We start from the raw sequence: 12,374 nt of genomic DNA, 5'->3' as shown, positions 1-12,374 counted from the left end.
TTGCTGTGATTTATGTCATAGAGTGTTCTGCCTATGTTTTCCTCTAAGAGTTTGATAGTTTCTGGCCTTACATTTAGGTCTTTAATCCATTTTGAGCTTATTTTTGTGTATGGTGTTAGGGAGTGATCTAATCTCATACTTTTACATGTACCTGTCCAGTTTTCCCAGCACCACTTATTGAAGAGGCTGTCATTTCTCCACTGTACATTCCTGCCTCCTTTATCAAAGATAAGGTGACCATATGTGCGTGGATTTATCTCTGGGCTTTCTATCCTGTCCCATTGTTCTATATTTCTGTTTTTTGTGCCAGTACCATATTGTCTTGATTACTGTAGCTTTGTAGTATAATCTGAAGTCAGTGAGCCTGATTCCTCCCACTCCGTTTTTTATTCTCAAGATTGCTTTGGCTATTTGGGGTCTTTTGTGTTTCCATACAAATTGTGAAATTTTTTGTTCTAGTTCTGTGAAAAATGCCAGTGGTAGTTTGATAGGGATTGCATTGAATCTGTAGATTGTTTTGGGTAGTAGAGTCATTTTCACAACGTTGATTCTTCCAATCCAATAACATGGCATATCTCACTATCTATTTGTATCAGCTTTAATTTCTTTCATCAATGTCTTATAATTTTCTGCATACAGGTCTTTTGTCTCCTTAGTACGTTTATTCCTAGATATTTTATTCTTTTTGTTGCAGTTGTAAATGGGAGTGTTTTCTTGATTTCACTTTCAGATTTTTCATCATTAGTGTATAGGAGTGCCAGAGATTTCTGTGCATTAATTTTGTATCCTGCTACTTTACCAAATTCATTGATTAGCTCTAGTAGTTTTCTGGTAGCATCTTTAGGATTCTCTATGTATAGTATCATTTCATCTGCAAACAGTGACAGCTTTACTTCTTCTTTTCCGATTTGGATTCCTTTTATTTCCTTTTCTTCTGATTGCTGTGGCTATAACTTCCAAAACTATGTTGAATAAGAGTGGTGAGAGTGGGCAACCTTCTCTTGTTCCTGATCTTAGTGGAAATGCTTTCAGGTTTTCACCGTTGAGGATGATGTTGGCTGTGGGTTTGTCATATATGGCCTTTATTATGTTGAGGAAAGTTCCCTCCATGCCTACTTTCTGGAGGGTTTTTATCATAAATGGATGTTGAATTTTGTTGAAAGCTTTCTCTGCATCTATTGAGATGACCATATGGCTTTTCTCCTTCAATTTGTTAATATGGTGTATCACATTGATTGATTTGCATATATTGAAGAATCCTTGTATTCCTGGAATAAACCCCACTTGATCATGGTGTATGATCCTTTTAATGTGCTGTTGGATTCTGTTTGCTAGTATTTTGTTGAGGATTTTTGTATCTATGTTCATCAGTGATATTGGCCTGTAGTTTTCTTTCTTTGTGACATCCTTGTCTGGTTTTGGTATTAGGGTGATGGTGCCCTCGTAGAGTGAGTTTGGGAGTGTTCCTCCCTCTGCTATATTTTGGAAGAGTTTGAGAAGGATAGGTGTTAGCTCTTCTCTAAATGTTTTATAGAATTCACTTGTGAAGCCATCTGGTCCTGGGCTTTTGTTTGTTGGAAGATTTTTAATCACTGTTTCAATTTCAGTGCTTGTGATTGGGCTGTTTATATTTTCTATTTCTTCCTGATTCAGTCTTGGCAGTTTGTGCTTTTCTAAGAATTTGTCCATTTCTTCCAGGTTGTCCATTTTATTGGCATAGAGTTGCTTGTAGTAATCTCTCATGATCTTTTGTATTTCTGCAGTGTCAGTTGTTACTTCTCCTTTTTCATTTCTAATTCTATTGATTTGAGTCTTCTCCCTTTTTTTCTTGATGAGTCTGGCTAATGGGTTATCTATTTTGTTTATCTTCTCAAAGAACCAGCTTTTAGTTTTATTGATCTTTGCTATCGTTTCCTTCATATATTTTTCATTTATTTCTGATCTAATCTTTATGATTTCTTTCCTTCTGCTAACTTTGGGGTTTTTTTTGTTCTTCTTTCTCTAATTGCTTTAGGTGCAAGGTTAGGTTGTTTATTCGAGATGTTTCCTGTTTCTTTAGGTAGGATTGTATTGCTATAAACTTCCCTCTTAGAACTGCTTTTGCTGCATCCCATAGGTTTTGGGTCGTCGTGTCTCCATTGTCATTTATTTCTAGGTATTTTTTGATTTCCTCTTTGATTTCTTCAGTGATCACTTCGTTATTAAGTAGTGTATTTTTTAGCCCCCATGTGTTTGTATTTTTTACAGATCTTTTCCTGTAATTGATATCTAGCCTCATAGCATTGTGGTCGGAAAAGATACTTGATACAATTTCAATTTTGTTCAATTTACGAAGGCTTGATTTGTGACCCAAGATATGATCTATCCTGGAGAATGTTCCATGAGCACTTGAGAAAAATGTGTATTCTGTTGTTTTTGGATGGAATGTCCTATAAACATCAGTTAAGTCCATCTTGTTTAATGTATCATTTAAAGCTTGTGTTTCCTTATTTATTTTCATTTTGGATGATCTGTCCATTGGTGAAAGTGGGGTGTTAAAGTCCCCCTACTATGAATGTGTTACTGTCGATTTCTCCTTTTATGGCTGTTAGTATTTGTGTTATGTATTGAGGTGCTCCTATGTTAAGTGCATAAATATTTACAATTGTTATATGTTCTTCTTGGATCGATCCCTTGATCATTATGTAGTGTCCTTCTTTTTCTCTTCTAATAGTCTTTATTTTAAAGTCTATTTTGTCTGATACGAGAATTGCTGCTCCAGCTTTCTTTTGGTTTCCATTGCGTGGAATATCTTTTCCCATCCCCTCACTTGCAGTCTGTATGTGTCTCTAGGTCTGAAGTGGGTCTCTTGTAGACAGCATATATATGGGTCTTGTTTTTGTTTCCATTCAGCCAGTCTGTATCGTTTGGTTGGAGCATTTAATCCATTTACATTTATGGTAATTATTGATATGTGTGTTCCTATTCCTATTTTCTTAATTGTTTTCGGTTTGTCATTGTAGGTCTTTTCCTTCTCTTGTGTTTCTTGCCTAGAGAAGATCCTTTAACATTTCTTGTAAAGCTGGTTTGGTGGTGCTGAACTCTCTCAGCTTTTGCTTGTCTGTAAAGGTTTTAATTTCTCCATCAAATCTGAATGAGATCCTTGCTGGGTAGAGTAATCTTGGTTGTAGTTTTTTCTTTTTCATCACTTTAAATATGTCCTGCCAGTTCCTTCTGGCTTGTAGAGTTTTCTGCTGAAAGATCAGCTGTTAACCTTATGGGGATTCCTTGTGTGTTATTTGTTGTTTTTCCCTTGCTGCTTTTAATATGTTTTTTTGTATTTAATTTTTGTCAGTTTGATTAATATGTGTTTTGGCGTGTTTCTCCTTGGATTTATCCTGTATGGGACTCTCTGTGCTTCCTGGACTTGGGTGGCTATTTCCTTTCCCATATTAGGGAAGTTTTCAACTATAATCTCTTCAAATATTTTCTCAGTCCCTTTCTTTTTCTCTTCTTCTTCTGGAACCCCTATAATTCGAATGTTGGTACGTTTAATGTTTCCCAGAGGTCTCTGAGACTGTCCTCAGTTCTTTTCATTCTTTTTTCTTTATTTTGCTCTGCAGTAGTTATTTCCACTATTTTATCTTCCAGGTCACTTATCCGTTCTTCTGCCTCAGTTATTCTGCTATTGATCCCTTCTAGAGTATTTTTAATTTCGTTTATTGTGTTGTTCATCATTGCTTGTTTCAACTTTAGTTCTTCTAGGTCCTTGCTAAATGTTTCTTGCATTTTGTCTATTCTATTTCCAAGATTTTGGATCATCTTTACTATCATTATTCTGAATTGTTTTTCAGGTAGACTGCCTACTTCCTCTTCATTTGTTAGGTCTGGTGGGTTTTTATCTTGCTCCTTCATCTGCCGTGTGTTTTTCTGTCTTCTCATTTTGCTTATCTTACTGTGTTTGGCGTCTCGTTTTTGCAGGCTGCAGGTTCGTAGTTCCCATTTTTCTTGGTGTCTGTCCCCAGTGGCTAAAGTTGGTTCAGTGGGTTGTGTAGGCTTCCTGGTGGAGGGGACTAGTGCCTGTGTTCTGGTGGATGAGGCTGGATCTTGTCTTTCTGGTGGGCATGTCCACGTCTGGTCATGTGTTTTGGGGTGTCTGTGGACTTATTATGATTTTTCGCAGCCTCTCTGCTAATGGGTGAGGTTGTTTTCCTGTCTTGCTAGTTGTTTGGCATAGGGTGTCCAGCACTGTAGCTTGCTGGTCAGTGAGTGAAGCTTGGTGTTGGTGTTGAGATGGAGATCTCTGGGAGATTCTTGACGGTTGATATTACGTGGAGCTGGGAGGTCTCTTGTGGACCATTGTCTTGAAGTTGGCTCTCCCACCTCAGAGGCACAGCATTGACTCCTGGCTGCAGCACCAAGGCCTTTCGTCCACATGGCTCAGAATAAAAGGGAGAAAAAGTAGGAAGAAAGAAGGAGGATAAAAGAAAATAAAATAAGAAAAAATAAAGTTATTAAAGTAAAAAATAATTATTAAGAAAAAAATTTTTTTTAAAGTGAAAAAAAAAACGGACAGATAGAACCCTAGGACAAATGGTGAAAGCAAAGCTATACAGAAAAAATCTCACACAGAAGCATACACATACACACTCACAAAAATAGGAAAAGGGGGAAAAATCATAAATCTTGCTCTCAAAGTCCACCTCCTCAATTTGGGATGATTTGTTGTCTATTCAGGTATTCCACAGGTGCAGGGTACATCAAGTTGATTGTGGAGATTTAATCCACTGCTTCTGAGGCTGCTGGGAGAGATTTCCCTTTCTCTTCTTTGTTTGAACAGCTCCCAGGGCTCAGCTTTGGATTTGGCCCTGCCTCTGCATGTAGGTCTCTGGAGGGCGTCTGTTCTTCGCTCAGACAGGACGGGGTTAAAGGAGCCGCTCATTCGGGGGCTCTGGCTCACTCAGGCCGGGGGGAGGGAGGGGTACGGAGTGCGGGGCGAGCCTGCGGCGGCAGAGGCCAGCGTGACGTTGCACCAGCCTGAGGCATGCCGTGCGTTCTCCCAGGGAAGTTGTCCCCGGATCCCGGGGCCCTGGCAGTGGCGGGCTGCACAGGCTCCCGGAAGGGGGGTGTGGATAGTGACCTGTGCTCCCACACAGGCTTTTTGGTGGCAGCAGTAGCAGCCTTAGCGTCTTATGCCCGTCTCTGGGGTCTGCGCTGTTAGCAGCGGCTCGCGCCTGTTTCTGGAGCTCCTTTAAGTAGCGCTCTGAATCCCCTCTCCTCGCGTACCAGGAAACAAAGAGGGAAGAAAAGGTCTCTTGCCTCTTTGGCAGGTCCAGACTTTTCCTTGGACTCCCTCCTGGCTAGCCGTGGTGCACTAACCCCCTGAGGGCTGTGTTCACGCCGCCAACCCCAGTCCTCTCCCTGTGAAGCCGAAGCCTCAGCTCGCAGCCCCGCCCGCCCCGGTGGGTGAGCAGACAAGCCTCTCGGCCTGGTGAGTGCTGGTCGGCACCGATCCTCTGTGGGGGAATCTCTCCGCTTTGCCCTCCGCACCCCTGTTGTTGTGTTCTCCTCCGTGGCTCCTAAGCTTCCCCCCTCCGCCACCCGCAGTCTCTGCCCGTGAAGGGGCTTCTAGTGTGTGGAAACCTTTCCTCCTTCACAGCTCCCTCCCACTGGTGCAGGTCCTGTCCCTATTTTGTCTCTGTTTATTCTTTTTTCTTTTGCCCTACCCAGGTACAGGGGAGTTTCTTGCCTTTTGGGAGGTCTGAGGTCTTCTGCCAGCGTTCAGTAGGTGTTCTGTAGGAGTTGTTCCACGTGTAGGTGTATTTCTGATGTATCTGTGGGGAAGAAGGTGATCTCTGCGTCTTGCTCTTCTGCCATCTTCCCCCTCCGAAAATAATTCTTAAGAAAATAATTCTTCAAAGCTTGCCTATGAATAGTATTTTCTATATCTTTGTTTATCAATTACAGTACTTACTTTGTCTTAAGAAATCTTTAAAATGCAATTATGAAGTTTTTTTTTAAAACCAAATATCTGTAAACCATACCTCCTGCATATTCTTAGTATTGTAACTGCTACTTAGGTAATAGAAACTTAGTAAGTATTTGATAACTTACCTCTAAACATTACACAGAAGAGCAATAAGCTAAGATAAACAGAGATATAAAATAAACTTAATCCTAGGCCTTGACTAACTTGTGTTCTTTTATATTTGCGATGATTTGCATTTCAAGTGTGTAAATGTGCACATGAATCAAATCACAAATATCTGGTCTTTTCAGTATCATTCTTGCATCTATTCCTTCTGCTAATAACTTTGTCTTTCTCTAAGACTAAAAATAAACTTTAATTGTGATCTCTCCCTGAAGCGTTTCCAATTTTGACTGTTTTGTTTCCATGCTTTTGCTATCTCATCTTTCTAAACCCGCAGTCTTGGTCATGTCACACCCCTGCTTCAATGTCTCCAACATCTCTAATTGTGTAAAGGCAAAATTCTAAGCCGTAGCATGACATATAAGTCCCTCAGCATTATGGCCTCAGCCTAATTTACTGGTTTCATAATCTTCACTGTGATCCTCCCCCAGTCATGAAACCATATCAAATTGCTTGCTGTTTCCAAACTTGCCTTCCTGATTCCATCTTCACATGCGTTGTTTGCCCTGAGTGTTGTTCTCTTATTTTGCCCCTCAAACGTCCTTTGATTTCTCTAGGTCTCTGCATCGTTGTAACGTGTGTCTAGATCTCTGTTATAACATTAATATGTTAACATTATGATTAATTGTTTATGTCTTTCCCACTAGATTAGGGCCTTTTAAAGTGTGAACTAGTCATTATTTTTGTAACCTTCCTTTCTGTGCCCATTGTGGTGCCTGTCATGCAGGGATGTTTCCTATGCCTTTGGATGTTGAATTGGGTACAGCTATAGGGCGTAAACACTTCTTCCCCGAACGAATTTTTCCAGCTGTAAAAAGGTCCGAGGAATATAGTGTCTCCTTTCCATCACATTCTTTCAAAGTATGACCTGTGCAGAATATTCTGGTAATTTAGCTGTAGGTGTGGGGGAGGTATCCTTAGAGTATGATCTATAAAACCTTGTTAAAATTTGCCTGGTAATGAATATTTAAAACTGAGTTACTAAGTATTACAGGAGAGTGCTCATATATGGACACAAGTTGGGAAAGAATGCAGGAGTAGTCATTTTTTAATTGTTCAAACTCTTAAATATGTCTAACTTTGGTCTTATCCAGGTTATTTGTGTGTTTTGTTGTTGCTTAAATACATAATAGTGGTCAGTTCAGAGTACCGAATGTTGGTTACTTGGAAGCTTGTTAGTTGAAGCAGCTGGACTTCTTCCCTTCTAAGCGTGTGTGCACACTTAGAGGGAGAAGAAAAAAACCAATTTTGCTTTGTATCATCTGGTTTGTTTTTTCCCTTCTTTCAGCCAGCAACAAAGCAGCTTCAAATTTAAGCATAAGTATGACTGAACTTCAGTATTTGCTATGCAAATGTCATAGGTGTGTACTTTTCATTTTACGTCTCTAGGTGATTAGTTTGTAAGATTTTGATTCATGAAATGGCAGATGTCTTCCCTGCCTCCACAAAGTAATTAATTACAGGTTGATTACGTTTTTATATCTGCATAAAAATTTGCCTATTACTGCATAAAAATTTGGCATATCACTACATTGAATAATTGCATTTGTCAGGCAAATATTTATAGTAATATTTACCCCCACTCACAAAAAAGACGAAAACGTCTTTACTTCAGTAAAATCAAGTTAAATTGAATGTCACAAATAGTATTGAAGAAGAAAGGGAAGCCACCCACAGCATGCGGCCTGAAGGAGGTACTGAAGAGCTCCAAGGGTAGCCTTACCCTGTTGCCATGGACATGAGAACTAGTTGTCTTCAGTACCTATCACAGGGCCTGGCCTAGACTGGGCACTCAATACATGTTTAAATGAATGGATGTCTGAGAGTTTAGATTATTATTATTATTATTTTTTTTTTCCGGTACGCGGGCCTCTCACTGTTGTGGCCTCTCCTGTTGCGGAGCACAGGCTCCGGACGCGCAGGCTCAGCGGCCATGGCTCACGGGCCCAGCCGCTCCGCGGCATGTGGGATCCTCCTAGACCAGGGCACGAACCCGTGTCCCCTGCATCGGCAGGCGGACTCTCAACCACTGCGCCACCAGGGAAGCCCTAGATTATTTTAATGGCAAAAATACTGTTCCCACTTAACATCAGCTTGTGCTAAACTGTAGGAATGTTATCTTATCTGAAGTCAAGTTAGAATAGTTTTGTTTTGTTATAGTTGTTTTGCTCTAAATATTTTAGTTTTAGGCCTCTAAAACCTATTATCAGAATTTATAATTGTATTAAGTAGTAACAGGAAGTGGAGTGAAAATAAGTTGGTAAGAAAGTCATGTATTAACTTTCTAGGCAAACTTGAGCTGTTCCTTCATCTTCTCTGTGCCTCAGTTTCTATATAGAATTAAAGGATTGAATCAAAAATCTGAAAGATTTCTTATTGTAGTTATAAGTGGCTAGATAGTAGTTTTATGAAAATTAATAAGAAAGGATATTTAATGAAGCTGATATTGGGCTATAATTTAGATGGTTTTGACCCAACGGAAGTTGAAATAACTGAGGAAAAAGTCACCTTTCAGGAACATTGCTCTCAGGTGGCAGCAAATTGGAGCTGTAAAAGTATGAATAGCATGATTACAGTGAAGTGTAAACTACTTTTTTACATGTTAGTTGGAATTAATGAATTACAAGCATGGAAGAAGATTTAATTACTTGAAATGTATTAGGGAAGTTGAGATGAATAGGGAAAACATGACTTGTAAAATTATAATAGAATCATTGCAAGTTATTATCTCCATTACACCTTCCCCCAAATGCCCTCACATAACTATAGTAGAGGTTGAAATTCCTGGCTTTGCTTTGTAATTTTAAAAATAAAAAAGTTTCTCCTTTAGTCTTTATTTCTCTTCAAATTTGAAGATCATTTAGTACTTTAAGGGGGAAAAGACAGTAACTTTAATTTGGAAAGACTTAAATGGCAGAAAAGAAATCCCACATTTAAAAACAATAAAATAATTATTCGTTAAGTAAGACAGAATGGATAAAAATGCTTCATGTATATTTGTGGGACTAAGGGAATCATAAAGAAAAAAACTTTGCCTTATATGTCAAGTGTTAGATTTCTAAATCAAAGTTATGCTATGTCTTGCAGATGTTTAAGCACATTAATCTCTCATTCTGAAAAGTAAAAGACTTAAAAATGAAACGTTAACATCTCTATTTGGCTTTAATCGTAAATTGCAGGCCTTGAAGAGAGCATAATTAACTCTATTACTGCAGCAAACACTTAAAGATATAAATACCTTTGAGTGTTCAGTTTGAAAATGATGGAGAAAGGAGATTGGTTCAAGATGGCAGAGTAGAAGGACGTGTGCTCACTCCCTCTTGCGAGAGCATCAGAATTACAACTAACTGCTGAACAGTCATCGACAGGAAGATGCCGGAACTCACCAAAAACGATACCCCACATCCAAAGACAAAGGAGAAGCTTCAATGAGATGGTAGGAGCGGTGCAATCACGATAAAATCAAATCCCATAACCGCTGGGTGGGTGACTCACAAACTGAAGAACAATTACACCACAGAAGTCCACCCACTGGAGTGAAGGTTCTGAGCCCCACATCAGGCTTCCCAACCTGGGGGTCTGGCAACGGGAGCAGGAATCCCCAGAGAATCGGACTTTGAAGGCCAGCGGGATTTGATTGCAGGACTTCAACAGGACTGGGGGAAGCAGAGACTCCAAGCTTGCAGGGCACACACAAAGTAATGTGCACACCAGGACCCAGGGGAAAGGAGCAGAGACTCCATAGGAGACTGAAACAGACCTACCTGTTAGTGTTGGAGGGTCTCCTGCAGAGGCGGGGGGCGGCTGTGGCTCACCATGGGGAGAAGGACACTGGCAGCAGAAGTTCTGGGAAGTACCACTGGCCTGGGCCCTCCTGGAGTCTGCCATTAGCCCCACTGTAGGCTCCAGTGCTGAGTCGCCTCAGGCCAAACAACAAACAGGGAGGGAATACAGCCCCACCCATCAGCAGACAAGTGGATTAAAGTTTTACTGAGCTCTGCCCACCAGAGCAACACCCAGCTCTACCTGCCACCGGTCCCTACCATCAGGAAGCTTGCACAAGCCTCTTAGGTAGCCTCATCCACCAGAGGGCAGACAGCAGAAGCAAGAGGAACTACAATCCTGCAGCCTGTGGAACTAAAACCACGTTCACAGAAAGATAAAAAAGATGAAAAGGCAGAGGGCTATGTACCAGATAAAGGAACAAGATAAAACGCCAGAAAAACAACTAAATGAAGTGGAGATAGGCAGCCTTTCAGAAAAAGAATTCAGAATGATAGTGAAGGTGATCCAGGACCTCGGAAAAAGAATGGAGGCAAGGATTGAGAAGATACAAGAAATGTTTTAAAAAGACCTACAGGAATTAAAGAACAAACACACAGAGATGAACAATACAATAACTGAAATGAAAAATACACAAGAAGGAATCAATAGCAGAATAACAGAGGCAGAAGAATGGGTAAGTGACCCAGAAGACAGAATGGTGGAATTCACTGCTGAGGAAGAGAATAAAGAAAGAAGAATGAAAAGAAATGAAGACAGCCTAAGAGACCTCTGGGACAACGTTAAAGGCACCAACATTCACATTATACGGGTCCCAGAAGGAGAAGAGAGAGAGAGAAAGGACTCGAGAAAATATTTGAAGAGATTATAGTTGAAAACTTTCCTAACTTGGGAAAGGAAATAGCCAGCCAAGTTAAGGAAGCACAGAGAGTCCCAGGCGGGATAAACCCAAGGAGAAACATGCCGAGACACAAAGTAATCAAACTGACAAAAATTAAAGACAAAGAAAAGGTATTAAAAGCCACAAGGGAAAAATGACAAATAACATACAAGGGATCTCCTGTAAGGTTAACAGCTGATTTCTCTGCAGAAATTCTGCAAGCTAGAAGAGAGTGAAACAATATATTTAAAGTGATGAAAGGGAAGAACCTGCAACCAAGATTACTCTATTTAGCAAGGACCTCATTCAGATTCGCTGGAGAAATCAAAAGCTTTACAGACAAGCAAAAGCTAAGAGAATTCAGCACCACCAAACCAGCTCTACAACAAATGCTAAAGGAACTTCTCCAAGTGGGAAACACAAGTGAAGAAAAGGACCTACAAAAACAAACCCAAAACAATCAAGAAAATAGTAATAGGAACATACATTTCAATAATTACCTTAATTGTGAATGGATGAAATGCTCCAACCAAAACACAGAGCCTCGCTGAGTCAATATAGAAACAAGACCCATATATATGCTGTCTACAAGAGACCTGCTTCAGACCTAGGGACACATACAGGCTGAAAGTGAGGGGATGGAAAAAGATATTTCTATGCAAATGGAAATCAAAAGAAAGATGGAGTAGCAATACTCATATCAGATAAAATAGACTTTAAAATAAAGAATGTTACAAGAGACACGAAAGGACACTACATAATGATCAAGGGATCAATCCAAGAAAAAGATATGGCAATTATAAATATATATGCACCCAACATAGAAGCACCTCAATACATAAGGCATATGCTAACAGCCATAAAAGGGGAAATTGACAGTAACAGAATAACAGTTGGGGGGCTTTAACACCTCACTTACACCACTGGAGAGATCATGCAGACAGAAAATTAATAAGGAAACACAAACTCTAAGTGACATAACAGACCAGTTAGATTTAATTGATATTATAGGACATTCCATCCCACAACAGCAGATTAAACTTCTCAAGTGCACACGAACATTCTCCAGGATAGATCATATCTTGGGTCACAAATCAAGCCTGGTAAATTTAAGAAAATTGAAATCATAAGAAGCATCTTTTCCGACCACAATGCTATGGGCTTAGAAATAAATTACAAGGGGAGAAAAACGTAAAAAACACAAACACATGGAGGCTAAACAATATGCTACTAAATAATCAACAGATCACTGAAGAAATCAAAGAGAAAATCAGAAAATACCTAGAAACAAATGACAATGAAAACCCATTGACCCAAAACCTATGGGATGCAGCAAAGGCAGTTCTAAGAGAGAAGTTTATAGGAATACAATCCTACCTCAAGAAACAAGAACAATCTCAAATACACAGTCTAACCTTACACCTAAAGTAACTAGAGAAAGAAGAACAAAAAAACCCCAAAGTTAGCAGAAGGAAAGAAATCATAAAGATCAGAGCAGAAATAAATGAAATAGAAACAAAGAAAACAATAACAAAGATCAATAAAACTAAAAGCTGGTTCTTTGAGATGATAAACAAAATT

At 39.7% G+C, this 12,374-nt stretch overlaps 1 protein-coding gene across 2 annotated transcripts in view; it reads left to right on the top strand.

Moving 5' to 3' along the window:
* MAGI3 (membrane associated guanylate kinase, WW and PDZ domain containing 3) overlaps nucleotides 1–12,374 on the top strand; it is a 270,859-nt gene that overhangs the window by 118,001 nt on the left and 140,484 nt on the right. The window lies entirely within an intron of this gene.

The sequence above is a fragment of the Leucopleurus acutus genome (genome assembly GCF_964270905.1).
Source record: "Leucopleurus acutus genome assembly, chromosome: 2".
NCBI lineage: Eukaryota > Metazoa > Chordata > Mammalia > Artiodactyla > Delphinidae > Leucopleurus > Leucopleurus acutus.
The sequence above is the reverse complement of the archived record's forward strand: the minus strand, read 5'-3'. Positions and strand labels throughout refer to the sequence as shown.